The sequence below is a fragment of the Canis lupus genome, chromosome 2 (genome assembly GCF_011100685.1).
Source record: "Canis lupus familiaris isolate Mischka breed German Shepherd chromosome 2, alternate assembly UU_Cfam_GSD_1.0, whole genome shotgun sequence".
Lineage (NCBI taxonomy): Eukaryota > Metazoa > Chordata > Mammalia > Carnivora > Canidae > Canis > Canis lupus.
The window spans coordinates 38121805-38141060 of record NC_049223.1 but is presented as its reverse complement, the minus strand read 5'-3'; the positions used below and the strand labels follow the sequence as shown (position 1 = coordinate 38141060).

The following is a 19256-nucleotide window of genomic DNA, read 5'->3' as shown; positions in this document are numbered from 1 at the left end:
TCCCAATGAAAAGAATGTTGGAAAAGGAATGAAGAGAATGACCAGCTTAAAGAATGTGAACCTAAAAATGAGTAAAGAAAAAAAGAGAAAGAAAGAGACAAACCAAGAAAGAGATTCTTAACTATAGAGAACAAACTGAGGGTGACCAGAGGGGAGGTGGGTGGAGGGATGGCTGAACTAGCTGATGGGGAATTAAGAGTCCACTTACCATGTTGAGCCTGAGTAAAGTATAGAGTTATTGAATCTCACTATATTGTATGCTTGAAACTAATATAACACTGTATGTTAACTATTTTGGAATTAAAATTAAAATTTAAAATAAACTACTACTACTACTACTACTAATAATAATAATAATAAAGACTATGAACCTGAAGTTGTGACCTGTAAATATCACACAGAGATTCTGCAAAAACTGCAAGGACCCCAGAATTAGCTGAGAGCGGCACTAAGGCCTTAAATTTTGAAGACACCTCTCAGGAAGGCTGAGAGTCTGATAAAGAGGGGAATTGTTGAAAACAAGGCAACAGGCCTGCCCGCAATGGAGTCACTTGTGCTAAGTCCCATACTACAACACTGATACTTAATTACAATTTTGGCTTTCCCAGAAATGGAATCCTTAGCCGGTCAATCAGGAATTGCCTGATTGGTACTGGTTTGGTAATCACCTAATGGGCTTGCTACCATCCTCTAAAGGAAGGTCACTTTGTAATTATCAACCTGCTTTTATGCTTAGTGTAACTTCCTTGTTCCTGCTCTCCCTCCTGCCTATAAAAGTCTTTCATTTTGTGTGGCTCCTTGGAGCTTCTCTCTGCTGGATTGCATGCTGCTTGATTTGAATCAATTTTTCCTCAAACTCTTAAAAATCTTAATGGGCCTCAGTTTATCTTTTAACAATTCAAAGTAAAGGGCAGCCCCGGTGGCTCAGCGGTTTAGCGCTGCTTTCACCCGGGGTGTGATCCTGGAGACCAGGGATTGAGTCCCACATCAGGTTCCCTGCATGATGGAGCCTGCTTCTGTCTCTGTCTCTGTCTCTGTCTCTCTCTCTCATGAATAAATAAAATAAAATCTTTAAAAAAAAAAGACAACTAACAATTCAAAGTGATTATCTGTTGAAAAGCAGATAAGTAAATACTCAAAGTCTTATCAGCTCAAATTGATCACTATAGATGTGTCACTGGAGGAAAAGAATGGCATCTAATTTGATAAACTGCCTCTTTGTTTTGCCTTGTCCACTGATCACATGTATCTTCTGTGGGAATCTTGTATGGGAAATCTAGGATACAAAAGGACAGCACCAATCCATTAAATTCAACCTAGTGATGGAAAGCAGAATGAAGAACAGAGAAGCTGATATGTCCACAGCTTCAGGGTGGAAACTTGAAGAAGCATGTGTGCACTTAATCAGTTAATATTTGCTGCATGTCAGGTAAAAGAGCTTCACATAGAAAGTGTGCTAAAACAGAATGACTTTGAGCAGCTAGCTCTATAAAGTGTTTCCTATGCTCCAGCCCTGCCCTGAGTGCCTTCCGTTTATTCACTTGCTCAATCCCCACGGTAACCTTCTTAGGTAGTAACAACTCCTGTCTACAGTTAAGAAGCAAGGAAGCTGAGACACAGAGGGTTAAAGAAGATGCTCAGTGTCACATCGTTCACATGTGGTATAGCTTACATTCAAACTAGGTCATCTGACCCAAAGCCCACACCTTTACCATTAAATCAATCCTGTCCATCTTCTCTAAGGATTCACCATCTTTGGCAAATAATTTAGAATCACTCCCTGAGAGTGATGACAGAGTTTCATGAATCCTTCACATTTTCCCTGCCTATTTTCACTGTGTGACCAGAGAAATAGATTTTACTATTAGTGCATGTAAGGTATGTATGTCAAGAAATGCAAATCAGTGGATTAAAACACTGTGAGGGAAATTGATGCTTAATAAGAAGCAGATGGACTAAAATATCTTTGTCATAGGACAGGGAATATAAGTCAGCAAAGAGGTTAAATAAAGAATTGATTTAATGACTTCTTCCTGAACATGAGCACAGTGTCCAACTGCTGATGTTAAAGAAAAACAACAAATAGAAATCGGGAGGGCTTGTCTGGGTTCACGTACATTGTGCACACTGCCTGTTAAGCAGGACACTGAAGCTGAAATTTTACACACTAGGTGGGCAATTACAACAAACTCATTTGCGTGTTACAGATTTTTTTCCCAAGAAGAAAGAAAAAAAAAAAAAAACTGACCTGAGATTGGCGAAAGGTATCCAGTCAAAGCCTTGATGTTCTTCTATTAAGAACTTTTTTTTTAAAGCCCATTAGATTCTCAGGTTTTTGAGGCAATTGTGCAGTTCTTGATAAAACATTACCCATGTGAATTATTTATAAAGCTGCAGGAAACTGCAAACTCTGGTGAACAAATCTTTTTGATGTCCTCATCTCCTGGAGGGCTGTTGTGGTGCCACCCTCTGCTCCCTTCTGCAGGGATTCTGTGCTCTCTTTGGCTCTGGCCACCCAGTCACCTCAAAGGTGGCCCAGCCGCCAAAGAAAGGCAAAGGATGGGAAGGAGGTATGAAGCCAAGATGCCCCTCTGAGCCCTTTAGTGCCCTCCGCTGTCAGATTGCTGAAGATAGGTTAAGTAGCGACAAAAGATTGAAAAATTAACTCACAGGCACACACACGTTCCATTTCTCCATACACATAATGTGTGTTACCAAAGGTTCTTCCCAACCCTCCAGAGGAAAGCTATTGGGAAAATCTGTTTCATAATCCCAGAAACAAACGTGGATTCCAACCGGCCCCCCCCCCCCCGCCCTTTTTCTTTGAGTACTGTTACTGGCTCACACAAAAGAATCAAATCACCATTGGAGTTTTCCTTTTTCATATATGAAGCCCTTTTTGAAGCCATATAACTCTTTCCATTTTTTAGGAGAAAAAAAAAATTAAGCATTGGCATCAGACACATTTAGCTTTGAATCCCAGTCCCTTCACTGTGCGAACTTGGCACATTACTTAATATTTCTGAGCCTATTTCTTTAATGAAACAATTCAGGTAATATTAACTACAGGTTTAGCTGTTGTGAGAACAGAGGTTGGTATAGTAAATCATGGCACATATTACATCTTGGGTATTTAGAAGTAGAAGCTATTATAACAACGATGGCTCATTCATTCAACAATATCGAAGATTCTTTCAGGAAATGAGCCTTGTTTTGAGTACAGAAGATGCAGACAACCTCATGGATTCCTAGTCTTCCTGGGGACTACAGTCTTTAAAATTGTTAGTATTTGAGTGGAAGCAGGTAGAATGAACTGGAGTTTATTTCAAGATGATGGGTTGTCCTCTTAGCTTCATCATGTTTCCTGACAAAGTACGATAACAAGATCCTATAATCCAACCTCTCTCACCTTATAACATCAAAATCGAGTGATGGAGTTGTCATTCTCCTAAATAGAGAAATCCTTAGTAAGGCAGAGGAAAATGAAACTCTCAAAGGAACAGCAGGTTATTATATTGGTTTGGAGTGGTTATTATTGCTGCTGGTTGCTATTGTTATTTAACCACATTGGCTGCTTGTGATTAAGGTAATAATGTTACATCTTGCTAATGTTCTGCTTTGGAGAACAAAATGTAAATAGACATTTCCAACACCTGTACCATTTATAAGTAGATAATTATTTTCCTATACTTGTTGGCGTGGTATGTCAATAGGGCTAAAGCCACTGCCTCTCATTGCAAATTAGAACACTGCTCAATCTGCCATGGTTTTATTCTTTCATAGTAGGAAGGTAAGTTTGCAAAGAGCTGAAAAGTTTATGTCTCTGGCAAATAACAAAAGCAGAGGTTTAAGTACATGATTTACAAAAGGAAGCTTCATTCATCTCATTGTAACTGATTAAAATTGTATGAAATTTTATGTGTTAAAGATACGGGTTAAAGTGCTTGATAAGTATGGTGCTTGATATTACACGTATATAAATTTTGAGTAAATTAAACTTTTAAGTACACAAGGGAAGGTCTGATACTTAAAGTCATTCTATTGTTAATTTTTTAATAAACAAAACCATAAGTCTTTCATTTCTTTTATGTAAATTCAGATTCACATACATATTAACATTTCGAGATTCAAAATCATTAATTCAGTTTCCAAAAGAATCAAAAAAAAAAAAAAAGGAAACAACCCACATATTAAATAGGTTTTTTTCCCTGAAGTGTTCTGTGTTTTTTATCTTTATGCCATTGTCTTTTTCAGGATCACGTTTCAGTAAGAAACATGCATAACATTTATAATGAGAAAATATTGTAAAACTAAATAAAATAGATGTATACATGACATATTTACTTTCTAAATTAATTTAAATTAATTTCATGTGAATATTTTTCAGTAAATGTGCACCTTCAAGATAGGCTCAGAAATAAGATTGGAAATCATTACTCTGATCTCGTTCCCAAATTTTAGTCATCTGTTACATCAACTCCATGGTTTTTGCCAAAACTTGTGTATAACCTTTATGATACATTTAAATCTTACATTGTTTTGCTTCAAAAAATTCATTGCAAAATGAAATTTTATATTCTAATCCTACCTGGAAAATGATCATTATTTGCCATGAAGGAAAGGAAAGCACAAAATAAACATAATTAAGTGATAATATTAAATTCCAAACAAATACCATTTCCTGGTCAAAAGGTGTGATCCTGCAGTTTGTTCACTTTTCATTAAAAAAGTAAGATTAGTAGGGGCTTGAGGAAGTTAAAGATAATCTACCAGAAAACTGAAAGATTATCTTTGTAATAATTAGAAATGCTAAAGTAGAATTGAATGTAGAATTATGCTATGAAAGTTTAAATCTATATTACTTAATCTTGATGCCCTTGACATCTATAAAATTTCCTATTCTACTATGTCTCATCCTTTGAGAACCATTGGTCCAAACTGGCCAGAGCATGTGGAGTACTACTGCCTTGGAAAACACGTCTAGAATTGTACAGTCCACACTTTTGCCCATAATTCATTATAATGATTACCAAAGTGGCCATAGGTTCCAGTTCAATAGGTCCAGTCCAAGTTTATACTGCTGTACCAGCATAATCAATCCCTTTTACACTCAAATGTGTCCTAATTTGGGATAATCCACTATATTCTTACCAGGTTAATCATTTATCTGCATATCCTTTTTGAGCAAACAGTTCACAAACAGATCAGGGCAAGGGAAACATTTAACAACAATAAAGGTGATAAAGGTCATGCTTAGGTCTGTGCCTTATGCTGTAAGAACCACATAAGGGGAGGGAGGACGGATGAGACAAAGGAACACTGCAGTTTCCTCATTGAAAAGGGTAAGGAGACCAGCTAACCCATGATACAGGAACCATTAAATCAGCTCTGCATAAGCAGGTAGGTCTTTCCCTAATAAAGATAATGTTATGCTTTGTATCCATGAGTGTTTGGGAGACTTGGTACAGTAAGGATGAAGAAGTACCCATGGTTTCCTATACATATTTCTTCATTGGTTATAAGGCATGAGAAAGCCTGGCCCATAATTCACTACAATGATTTTCAAAGTGACTATAGGGGATCCCTGGGTGGTGCAGTGGTTTGGCGTCTGCGTTTGGCCCAGGGCGCGATCCTGGAGACCCGGGATCGAATCCCACGTCGGGCTCCCGGTGCATGGAGTCTGCTTCTCCCTCTGCCTGTGTCTCTGCCTCTCTCTCTCTCTCTCTCTCTCTCTCTCTCTCTATCTATCTATCTCTCTGTGTGTGACTATCATAAATAAATAAATTAATTAAAAACAAAAACAAAAAAAAACCAAAGTGACTATAGATCTCAGTTCAACAGGTCCAGTCCAGCTTTGGTTGGTGAATCTTGTAATATGTAGAGATAGATAAAATACTTCCTCTGAATAAAATCTACTCCTTTGCATGGTCCACAAGCTCTGCTCTTCCCCTGAGGCCACACCTCCTGCTCTTCAGGTTAGTGCACTAAGCTTTGGTCACTTTCCGATATGCCAAGTTCTCTCCCTCGAGCTCTTTATTTTTGCTTTCCTTCAACCTGGAGCACTCTTCCTCCAGTATTGTAAGACTGATTGATGTCATGTTCCAGGCCTCAGTTCAAATGTCACCTGCTTAGCAGGGCCTTCCCTAGTCCGTCCACTCCTACTTACCTCACCTGGCTCCTCATGTTCATCTTCATAGCACTGACCATGGTATATCTTTTTCTTGCTTATCGTCTGTCTTTCCCAAGAGGGGAAAAGCATGACTGCAGAGTTCCCTGTGTCCAGGACAGCGAGAGGCAACAAAATAAGTCATTAACAAATATTTGTTGATGGATCAATAAAAGAGTTTGGGAGAGAATAGGAAAATATTGCCAAATATTAATTTAATCAAAATGATTCATAAAAATCTTTTTGAAAATGTTCTGTTCTCACTCAGCTTTGGGGACAGATAAAATGGAAAGAGAAGGGTTAAAGTCTGGGTTTCCAGGTTTGTGGGAGCTTAGTGAGATTGAGAAAAGACCAACCACTAGGACCCTCATTGTAAAAATTAAAAATTATTCATCCGTCCAGTGGTACTTGCCAAGGGATACAATAGTCTGGATCTGCAGTGAGGCTGCAAAGTATTTTTACACTTTGAATATCCATTTCCAGATTACACAAAGGACTCCTCAGGTGACCTTGAGTAAGCCATTTTGGTAAGTTTTTGTGTTACTTAAATGAACCATCTCTATGGAGAGAAGAGATGAGGCTTGTTAATTTACATTTGTAAAGACACTTTGAAATCTCTGGATGAAAGAACTGTAGGGAGATACAGAGAGTGAGGTAATATGCTGGGTCAAACTCTACCCTTTTATAGACACAGACAGAGGTAGGCAGGCTTCAGGACACTTAAGGGGAGCCTCTGGCACATTATTTTTCAAATTAATCTTCTAAGAAAACCACCTACTTCCCGTACATTGAGTGTTTTAATCTCATGTATAAGTTATTCTAGTAATTATTTCCTTAAACATTTCCCTCCTAAAGTCCCAACTTTGTGTAAGGCGAATCTTTAGAGGGATTTGCCTGTGAGATTTTCCCTCTATAATGTATTCTTCAGGTTTTTTTTTTTTTTTTTCATTCTTACCCTGCATCCATAGCATTCAGTTCCTAAACATGACAGTCTCTGCTGCTGAGCTGATTGGAACCCAAATGAGGTCATTTCATCAATTCTAGACAGATGTTTACAAGTTACAGTCAGAGATTAGAATAAGCTCAGGAAGGAGAAAAGAGAATTTCAAAGAAAGCTGCCAGTCTATGAGTTAATTATATCCATTTATAAGAATGGTATTAATAGTTACTTAAGAAATAATTCCAATAGAATAGAACATTTTCTTAGGATAATGATCTCTTTTCAGCAAGGCAAATACAGAGTCAAAGATAAGACATTAATTGTAAAACTGTCAAGGCAAAAGCCAAGCTTAAAAAAATAAAAAGAAACAGCTAACCACATTTTCCAGCATGCTACACTGATTACATACTTGTGATTGTGCCCAAATGACCATACAGCTTTATGTTTTTCTTGACCTTATAATTGTTTTTTCTTTGGGGAGGAGGGTGGCATTAAATAATTTTATTATTTGCTTTCAGGAGTAGGAAGGATTTGCCTTACTGCACCTTGCTCTTCCTGGAAGAGAACCAAGTTCCTTGATCATCTTTTCAATGGGTTCAGACAAGATACTTGTCCCTGGAACTGCTCCTTGAGAAGGCTGCAGATCTCGATATTCTTTTTTTTTCCCTCATTGTATCTCTTTGAGATTTTCTTTATCCTCTTTACCTTTGAAATCTCTTCTTTCTCAGAAGACAGCTGGTCCCCTTCTAGCTCCCCAGAGATGACGCATAGTTGAGTTCTTTCTAGATCAAGTGCTGCATGAGTAGAGCTCATCAGTGGGTGCATCCTAGACCATATGCATGATTCTGGTTATGTGAATACTGTGCATGAAGTCAGAGGAGAGGTTACCCACATCCAGCCTTAGCATTTCGAGATTTCTTCTTGTCTCTTCGTATGTGGACTGTGTGCATGGAGTGGGGCCAGTCTCCTGGGTGCTCTAGGTTGTATTTCTCCTTTGTGTTGCCAAAGCTTTCTCAGCTTTCAACTAGTTAACAGATGCCTATTACTTATGCTGGCTGGAAAGATGGAATGCAAAGTCCCTAAGGACTGATTCATAAACACCTCTCCCCCCCACCTCCAATTCATCACCTTGACAACATAGTATTGAAAATTATGACATAATGGAAAACAATTGAACTACTAAGTTCCTGTGGGCAAGGTATCCTAAAAAGAGACCAAAATACTATAAAGAGAATGTTTGGTATTTCAAAATGAGTGACTTTTGATGACTGCAGGGTTTTCTCTAGCTTTTGACAGGACACCTAATTTGTTCTGTTTGATTGGCAAAGAACTTAATTATCTTGACTTAAAAGAAAGCAACTCAGGGTGTCATCGCTGTCACCTACTCAGCCAACATCAAATATTTATTGGGCATCCATAGAGTGCAAAGCGTGTTACAGTATATGTGCTAAGAAAACACATCCTTCTCTGCAAGGGAAGGCATTCTTTAAAGGATGAATCCAAACAAAAGGGGAATACCTGATTTTCAGTCACTTATCTGAGCACCATGCAAACAGATAGGCTTGGGGCATCAAGAGAGCTAGTTACAAGGTCAGTACATGTGCACATCTTTGTGTCCGGCTACTGGTTCTGTAAGTTGTCTCAGAACCTCCCACATTTTTAAAGGGCATCAGAATCCTGCAGTGCATATAGAAAATGAAATAAAATGCACCATTTCTTTAGAAGAGCATCTCAATTTGATACTCATCAGGCACCATCTATACTCATGTCTAACCTGCTAACCCATTAACTATTCTCATAATGATCTGCTTGACAGGTTGGTACCTGTTTTCAGGTAGGAATATGGCATGGGCTTTGAGACAGAGAGACTTGGATTTCAGTCTAGCTGCACTACTTATTGTCATCTCTCTGTAGGTAAATAACTATATCTTATTTCCACTTCCTCATCTCTAAAATGGGTATAATAGCGCTGAATTCATATAGTCATGCAGGGGAAATGTATAAAAAGGTTACAGCAGTAGAAATCCTAAAAGTAATAAGTGTTCAAGAAACAGGAGTGATTTTCTAATTTCAATCTTTTTGAATTGAAGTCTCTGTGTCAGTGGGTGAAGGATACAAGGACTTTTACCAACTGTGATCAGTTTCTCCCATGAAATTTATGCACATTGCATTTAAGGTCTATTTTAATTTCATGGCAACTGTATACAGCCATGTGTTATCTCTTGTGTTATTTATTGTTTTAATCATACTACTCATTGGTTATACACTTAACCATACTAGGTAATCCTCAGCTGAATGAAGTCCGTGTGCACAAGGCCTATTAGCATCTTCTATACATGTATTTTTAGGGTATATTTAGAGTGTTCACTATGCATTTTTCTAATGACTGAAACTTCAATAACATGATAAGTACTTATGATCAAACCATGCTACAAGTTGGTTTTTTTAGGCCAAGAACTACAGTGTACATGTACTTACTCTTACTGAAGGTTACATGTATGTAGAACACTATCTTCATAGAGCAGTTCTTCCCATATCATCGGCTGCTATGTTTTGATCTTGCTAATTTTAGCATTCCTAGAATGTAGCATTGTGTCTTCTTGCACAAAGAAAATATTCTGTATCTGTCTGATGCATAAGTGAATAGTCTTAGTATAAATGTTGATGAGTTTGGGGGCACCTGGGTGGCTCGGTAGTTGAGCATCTGCCTATGGCTCAAGTCGTGATCCCAGAGTCCCTCTGCCTGTGTTTCTGTCTGTCTCCCTCTCTGTCTCTCATGAATAAATAAATAAAATCTTTTTTCAAAAAAGTTGGTGAAATTGAAACATGGAAGTATAACTCTATGAATTAAGAGGGATGTACATATAGTCAAGGGGATTATCTAAACAGCTTCAGGCAATCTAGGTCTTACAGAACTCTTCCATCTTAGTGGGGTTGATATATGATGCTATTTCATCCGGGTGAAGTTGGTCCCAAACAGAGTACCACTCATGGTGATAAGCTAACTCCCAAGAGTCTAATAAAAAACTATGCTTAAACCTCTGATGGTTGCTCCACGGGGTAAAAATGAAAGAAATGGTTACTTGAAATTATTTTCGGATTTGCAAACTTGAAATAAACATGTTGGTGCTAGTTGTTCACTGGCTATTTGAGCCTTCAAGTTAATAGGTCCTACCTTGCACCTAAAAAGCAGTCTGACTATTCATGAACATTTACCTTATAGCTCTATGAAATTGTGGCTCTATTGTAGATGGTGACAGGAGCATTTTAGAATAAAAACAAATCCCCCCCCCCCCAAAAAAAAAAGAATAAAAACAATTCCTTGAATAATTCAGTTGTTCAATATTGTGCTTTAGGGAGTATCAGGGTAAATTATACACACATCCTGCCCTCTAAAAACTTAGAATTTGGTAGGGAAGCAGATGTATGCACAAATAACTCAAATATAAAGTAGACTGATAAATGAGACAAAAAAAAATCTTAGTGATTATAACTTACATATTACTTTACAAAAGGCAAAATTTTTGCCCCACTATTTACCTTGCGTACTCTGATTTCTCACTACTCCCCACTCAAAAAGATTATTAATAGCTTGAACATTTTAAGAAAAATAAGCACCTTTCCAGGTTATGTATGGAAGATTTTGATCACACCATCTGAGCCACTACTTTACTAAATATTTAATCTCACTGATGGCTCATATTAGTCACATGCAATAGTATTAAAGGCATAAAAATTCTAGTAAACAAGGAATTTCCTCTAGCAACATGATGAATGGCCCCAAAACTGCCACTTATGATCAGTAGACCTTAGGACTTCTTGTTGCTTTGGTAGTGTTGTTAAAAGGCACTCCTCTCCACCCGGCCTCAAGGGAAGTCAGGCACACACAGACTCTCACTATTTAAAGACTCCTGGGGAACTTTCTGGATGTCTCAGCTGCTCATCTTCCCTGAACTTGTCCTTCCGAATGCAACACAGGAAATAATGAACTTGTGGAAGAAAATTTATTCTCTGTTCCTATAAGCTAACCCAGGGATGGTTCTGTTTATGGAATCCCAAACAGATTTACCCCAAACAGAGGTTCTGACAGTCTTTCTCTCAGGACCAGACTTCGCAATCTCCTCGATTTATTTGTTTTGTTTTCGAATGGAAAAAAAAAAAAAAAGTTGCCCACAAAAGTCAGTTATTTTGGCTAAAGTCACAGTGTTTAGAATAATTGTAGAGTTTCTTTGGTTTTTAGACTCCAAATAATAGGAATAGAATGTAGACTGTAATGTTTGTATCCCTGCAAAGAACCATCTTGTATCTTTTTGCTTTTTTTTGTCCAAATGATGCTGTTACTTATTCCCATGGGTGATTTCTTTTTTTTAAAATATTTTATTTCTTTATTTATGAGAAACACAGGGAGAGGCAGAGACATAGGGCAAGGGAGAAGCAGGCTCTCCGCAGAGAGCCCGATGCGGGACTCGATCCCAGGACCCCAGGATCATGACCTGAGCCAAAGGAAGACACTCAGCCACTGAGCCACCCAGGTGCCCTCCCATAGGTGATATCCAATCAATCAGTGAAGGATACAGTTAGAATTTAAGAAAGGAGGAATCTAGATATGAAATGCCTGGATTCAAACTCAGATAACAACAACATAATGGCCATAATCATATTTTATCCAATGGAGGCTTGAAAGCATCCCAAGTATAATTTGTGGGAACAAAAAATGGATACAATATGGTCCTGGCATTTACAGTATTAATATCTCTCAGCCTGATTGCATATGATCCAGGAACCTGCTTTCAAAGATCTAATTCTGCCAGTAAGTATCTGGATGACCTCACCAAGACACTTAATTTCTCCAAATCTCCATTTTATCATTTGTATGAGAATGAGACATTCTCTAAGGTTTTCATTTGCTCAGAATCCCATGATTGGCTTAGGGTTCCTCTTCACTGAATGTTGGTAGTTTTATATGCCCATCAATTGTCTGAAGCAAAACAAAATGATTTTAGAATTGAAATCATTTTGAGCTCCATTTTTTCCAAAGTCAAAGGCGATTTCGCCTCTTTATTCAATTATCAGAAAGTAGTTGGAGTTTCTACATTCAAGTAGAAAGAAGAAGGTAGGGGATCCCTGGGTGGCTCAGTTCAGTGCCTGCCTTGGTCCAGGGCATGATCCTGGGGACCCGGGATCGAGCCCCACATTGGGCTCCCGGCGTGGAGCCTGCTTCTCCCTCTGCCTGTGTCTCTGCCTCTCTCTCTGGGTCTCTCTGTAATAAATAAATAAAATATTTAAAAATAAATTAATTAATTAAAAAAAAGAAGAAGGTATTCTGATTGGGCTGCCAGCTTATTCTCCACCTCAATTCAAGTGAATATAGTGCACATGGGAATATGCGTTTGCCAACCAGGTTGATTTTCTCCAGAGACCTTCACAGGTCTCAGATACAGTGGTCAGTAGACAACAGGTTGTTACCCTAGAGATGCTCATAATCAGCGGCCTACTTCTTCCTCAAGTCCCACGTGGAAATCAATGTGACAGTGATTTCGTAAAAACACGGCAGACAATAACATTCCTCTGTAGTGAAACCTCCTTTTTTTAAACCCTTTAAAAAGGCTCAGGAAATTTTGTATGAAAAAAAAAAGTTTTGTAAATTTCCCATTATAAAACAAACTTACATATTTCATTAGCATTGCATTTGGTGTTGGTCTATATATTTTTCCCCCCTTTCTTACAGGCACTTAATCACTCAGGGTCAAGTACTTTCAAATAGCCGCTATCTCAACTTGTAATAAAAGACATTTTTTCCTTTTAGTAGAAGAAAAATTCTGCTATAAATCCCTCACTTGTTGACAGGCAAAACATCTTTAGAAAACTACAGAAAGATGCTCCAAGTGATCCTCTTTAGAAAGAACCAAAAGAAACAAAAAAATCTGATTCTGTTATTTTCTATAGCCACAGATCTGCAACAGGTTCATTTTTGAACAACAAAAATACAAAGAACAAAAGTAATGGGGGGGGGGTGTCCAAGGAATGAAGTTATGCAAAGTTGGTTCTTATTTTTGAAGAAGAAAATAAATTTAATAAATAAGCAACCAGCTTGATGAGCGAACTTGTATAAAATACCTGCTTTGTGCTGGTCACACCTCTGGGCCTCACAAAGACACAAGAGCACATGAAATATCATAGTTCCCGATACGGGGTTCATTACATAACTCTTACTATTTCATAGATGTTTGAAGATGATCACAATTTGAAAAAAAAGCTTTCTGACACCCAGATTCTAATACTATGTGACTACAGGAGGAATGATACATAGGATATCTGTCTGTAATATGTAATTATATACTATATAAATATGTGATACTGGTAGATATGGATCTCCCTGTACATGATGGGACAGGAGGAGAAAACATGTTGGCTTAGGGATAAAGATGACAATGAAAAGGAGCTCCATGTGGCACATGAAGAGGAGCATAGAACATCCTGGATGTAACTAGTGATCCCTTCCCAAAAGGATGCATTTATATTGTCCCATGTAGCATGATCTAGTTGCATGTTTTTTCCAGCAAAATCTTCGTTAAGGTTTTTTGACGTGAGCCTCCTTATCTCCCTGAAATCCAAAGAACTCAACGCACTGATTCTTTGTCATCTGGTTGAACACCACTGAGAGAAAAACTCACCTGTGAGCCTTCAGATGCCACTGTCAGTCTAGCCATACTAATCAAAGGTGAATAGTTTGACTCATTGACTTTTTCTAGGCAAGTGACATTCTTATTTAGTATTCACCTACTTTGAGTTTTCATGAAAAGCATTAAGGCCACCTGTCCAAATTTGTACCTGGAGAAAAGTGACACAATGAAAATTAATCATGACAAGCAGAAATTAGAAAAGGCAGAAAAAGGAAAAATTCAAGGTTTACTCAGATTTGGCTTTTGGTAGCCCTCTCCATAGTGTTATTCAGTAGATATTGTTTATGCAGCATTTTGTTCACCCAAATAAATGAATACTTGGATTTAAAAAGATGATAAATGGGGTGGTAGTCTCTTTTACGTTTTAAAAATAAATTAATGTTGGCATTTTTTGAAAGAAAGACCTCATTTTTTTGGTTAAATTATTCAATGTATGAAAACTCATATACCTTCAACATTTTAGGAATAGATTTACTCATGTGCTACATTGATACATCACAAACCACAAGTGCCAGTGGTATGTCAGTATATGTAAGTTCCGTCTGGACATGCCACTTTGCATAGAAATTCTTAAAGTTACCTCCAGCTAGAAGTTGACTGAATAAATAATGGTCAGGAAATTCTTGGAGAAAAACCAAATGTTTAGGGATTAGAGAAGAGGTCTAAAGTACAACATTTTATGGCTGTCTTACTCAAAAATGTATCACCATGCCCAGGAGAAGAATTTTATTTAGCCATAAGATAACACTGTAAGTATTGTCTTGTTTCTGCTACTTGCAAATCAACTACTCTGTTCTATTAAAATAATAGTAATAATAGCCATTTAGCGTTTTTCCAGGCTCTCAGCTACATAATGAACATGTCCTATCTCATAATGCTCAACATAAACCTATGATTTTGGTAATGTACCACAAATGAAGAAACTAAGGAAGAGAGAAATTATATAATTTGCCTAACATCATGCAGTAGTAAACAGTAGAGCTTGGGTGTGAAGCCATCCAGGTAGTTTGGCTCTAGAACTCCCTTTTATTTTATTTATTTTTTTTAATTTTTCTTTTTTATTTATTTATTATAGTCACACAGAGAGAAAGAGAGAGAGGCAGAGACATAGGCAGAGGGAGAAGCAGGCTCCATGCAGGGAGCCCGACGCGGGATTCGATCCCGGGTCTCCAGGATCGCGCCCTGGGCCAAAGGCAGGCGCTAAACCGCTGCACCACCCAGGGATCCTAGAACTCCCTTTTAAACAGAGCTCTATCCTTCATTACCTGAACACATCTGTTGATTTAAATATAGAATCTTTAGTTTATCACTCAAAACTCTTCAAACAATACTTTAATTGATCCTTCTAGATTTATCTCTTATATTTCAGAACTTCTCCACACAGATCCCAGACTCTGGCTGAACTGGGACTGGCCACTTGCCCAGACTCCTGAACTTCCCATTTCATAACTTTACTGATGGTATTTCCTCAATTTAAAATGCAGTCACTTATTAAAGGCAGAGTGAAAAGTAAAACCACTTTAAAACATATACAGATAGATAATAATTATAAAGGTTAACATCATTTATTGACCAATTACAATTTATCAAGAACTGTATTAATCCATTTACACAAATATATAATGGATTCAATTATGTGTAATAATATATATACGAATTGTTACCTTGATGTTACAGAGGAGCAAACCAGGTCTTAGGGAAGTTAAATATCCTGTCCAAAATAACCCAGCTAAGAAGTAGCAGAGTCACAACCTGAACCCCAAGTCTATGTGACTCTAATGAGCAAGATTTTAACCAAATATTCAAGGTGCATTTATTCCAAATTCTAATTTTCAATGTAGTTGTTTGAGAGTAAGTTTCATATCTCCCAACTAAATTGCATACTTCTTAGAACAAAGGCCAGATTTTGCATAACCAACCCCTCCCCTACCACCAAACACACTATCAGAGTTTTGAGCACAATAAGTGATAAGCAGAGGCAAAGAAGGGAAGTGAAATAAGCAAAGGCAAAGAATTAAAAAAAAAAAGTATCAACTTTGTGACTTCTGGGTACTGAATCCTTGGGAACAATATGTCTCCACTGCCCCTTGAAGCATCACACCAGTTTAATGGGCATTATTTTTGCCCCTGGGTACACTGACATGAAAGCAGATTACTGCAGAAAGAGCCAGTATGCAGTAGGCCTTCTTCTGTACATTTCTGCCAGAACTATCTCCAGGTAGAAATGAGTCACAGCACCTCACCGTGCTATGAATGCTATGGAAAGTATTGTGGTTTGTGAACATAGGGTAACAAACCGTTAATTCAGGCTTCTCAGAGATTACAAAGCCCCCAGAGACCGTAAAATCAGGTAAAAATTTTGAAAAGAGCACATTCTCTGGGAGGTTTTTATATACCCAATTTTATTCCCAGCAGGCTGAGAAATATGTATGTAAATTAAAGAAAGTTATTTAAAAATTCCAGAGCCAGAAGATATTAATAAATCTGATTTTGGTTCTAAAATGGGCAAAGACTCGAGTCAGCAAAATTTGAGACCACTTCTAATTTTATCTGACCCATTTGGTTACACACTGCTTCTTGTGACAATATCAGTGCCCATGGTATTACAGAGAACTAGCAAGGTATATGGAAAGAATGCAGGACTCAAAGTCAGGAGACAAGGCTTCAAGGTCAGGTCAGACTGTCACTTAAAAGCAGAGCAAGCTGGTCCCCTGAGACTCATTTTCATATGTAAATTGTAGATGGTCTGACCTATTGACTTTGTATTGTTAATACAAAAACCCCCGTGAAATACTTTGCAAGTTGTAAGGTCTAACAACATAAAATGCAATAATCAATGTAGGGAAGCAAAACTGTAGCCAACATAAAGACAATATGTGATACATGTTTTCTATTTGATTATAAGATAGTTTCTTTTTTTCTCTCTACTTCCTCCTTTTCTTCCTAACTCTATTTACTTAACAGATATTTACTGAGAGCCTAATATGTGCCAGACAGTGTATTAGGTGCTGGGAATATAGTAGCAAACTAGTCAGATAAGATACCTTGTGGGGAAGGGGCAATCAATTCATGTATAAATAAATAAATGAATAATTTCTGAGGATGAGAAGCACTATGGAGATAATGATTATAAAAGAACTGTTTGAAGAGGAAACACATAGTCTGCAAGCTGAATGAGCACAAAGAATCTCTGGTACAGAAGAAAAAGAAAAAGTGAGAAGAATATCCCAGAAAGGGAGAAGAGCAACTGCAAGTCCCTAAGACTGAAATGATCTTGGCATTTTTGAGAGACAGAATCAAGGCCCCTATATTAGTAGCATAATGAATGAAGAAGAGGGTATTACAGGATAGGTTGGACAGGGAATACATGTAGGAAGGGCCTTGGAGTCTGTGGCAAAGAAGTAGATTTTATTCTAAATGCAGTGAGCAAAATCATTAGTTTTAAGCAGGAGAGTAACTTTATCTGATTTGCATGGTCATGATCTTTGATAAGATCAAAAGTACAGTCTGTTAACATAACAGTGAGCCAAAAAAAAAAAAAAAAAACCCATAACAGTGAGTCTTTTTTGTTAAGAGAGGCAGGCAATATTTAGCTTTACAAAGGTTCTTCCACTGTGGAGATTAATAGACATCTCAATCTCAACATTCCAAAATTGAGATTTCTCTCCAGTAGTCTTCCCTCTTTCAGAACTGGTTATTAAATGCTTCTAGCTTTGGAACAAAAACCACGAAGGCATCTTTGACTCATCCAATTCATCAGCAAAGCTGGAGGCTATTTCTCACCTTCTTCATTGCTGGTACCAAGGCCCAAGGTACACTCAGCCCTGCCCAGATCACTGCAATCGCCTCCTAGCTGGCCTCCCTGCTTTCAACCTTGTCTCTCTCTGCAGGCTATTTTCAACACAGCTGTCAGAGGGAATCTGTTAATACAAAAGTCAGAGGAGGGCAGCCCCGGTGGCCCAGTGGTTTAGCGCCACCTTCAGCCAGGGTGTGATCCTGGAGACCTTGGATCGAGTCCCACGTCAGGTTACCTGTGTGGAGCCTGCTTCTCCCTCTGCCTGTGTCAGCCTCTCTCTCTCTCTCTCTCTCTCTCTCTCTCTCTCTCTGTGTCTGTCATGAATAAATAAATAAATAAATAAAATCTTAAAAAAAAAAAAAGGCAGAGGATATTATTTCTCTGTCCAAAACCTTCCATTGCTCTCTCATCTCAGAATCAAAATCAAGGTCCTCACAATGTCATTTAAGATTTGACCCCATGTAGCCCACTTAACTCTCTGCCTGACTCCCCTGCCAAGTTCCTAGATCGGCCACAGTGGGCTTATTGCTGCTCCTTGAAGATTCATGCCTACTCGACCGCAGGCCTTTGCTCTTCCTGGCCCTTTTTCATAAAATACATTCTGTAGATGTCCATAAGAATTTCTCATTTGCCTGTTTCAGAACTTTACTGAAATTCCATCTTCCCAATGAGGTCATCTTCAGCTACCCTCTCTAAAATGACACCACTGCCCCCAACACTCCCTTTTCTCCATTCTCAGGTTTATGCTTTTCTGTAGTACTTACACACCTCTACCATACCATAGTTTTCAGTTACTTATTTGGCCCCAACTAGATTATAATTCTGCAAACTAGAACTTAAGCTCCATAATAGCAAGATTGTTGATCTGTTTTCTTCACTGCAGTGTTCCCACTACCATGAAATAGGAGCTCAATAAATATTTATGATTCAGATGAAGAATCTGAAATTCACAAGCCTCCTCCCGAGGCCAGTGTGACTGAGCATGGAAATAGCCCAAGCACCATTCTCCAGATCAAAGCTGGAACCCTGGGTGGATTGGGAGAGGGGCAGTGGCAAAAAAAATGGCAGGAATATTAAAGAAGTGTTAGGAAGGCCAGTGAGAGAAGGCACTCTTGGATGCTCATTGACAACAACACTGACTTGGTAAGTGAATAAAGACATGTTTTACATCTTCTAGATGTTATGTATGTTCATGATCAGTAAGACTGGTTTGTTTTTATTGGTTTCCTGGTAATATACTAAATATAAGTTATCCTGTGAAGGAGATAATAATAATACTAACCAGAATCATGGTAATAATGGCTAGAATTTATTGAAAACTGTTGCAGTTATCACTAATAACTATCCCACAATCAGCTTAAAACAACCATTTATCATATTCATAGATTCCACAAGTCAATTCAAATGACACACTGTGAAAAGTTTTTCTGTGCTTCATGATGGCTAGAGCCACAGCTAGGAAGACATGATTGCTGGGAACTGAAATCAAGTGAGGGTGTCTTTATTCGCACAACTGGCAGTCAATGCAGGCTGTTGCCTGGGACCACAACTAGAGCTTTTGACCAGGTACCTACCTATGGCCTATCCATGACCTGGGCTTCCCCAGGGTAACCAGCCTTTTTCTATGGTAACTCAGTGTTCCAAAAGGGAGTATCCCAGGATACAAGGCAG

At 38.1% G+C, this 19256-nt stretch overlaps 1 protein-coding gene across 4 annotated transcripts in view; it reads right to left on the bottom strand.

Moving 5' to 3' along the window:
• KCTD16 (potassium channel tetramerization domain containing 16) overlaps window positions 1-19256 on the bottom strand; it is a 260538-nt gene that overhangs the window by 201369 nt on the left and 39913 nt on the right. The gene's annotated exons all lie outside the window — the stretch shown is intronic.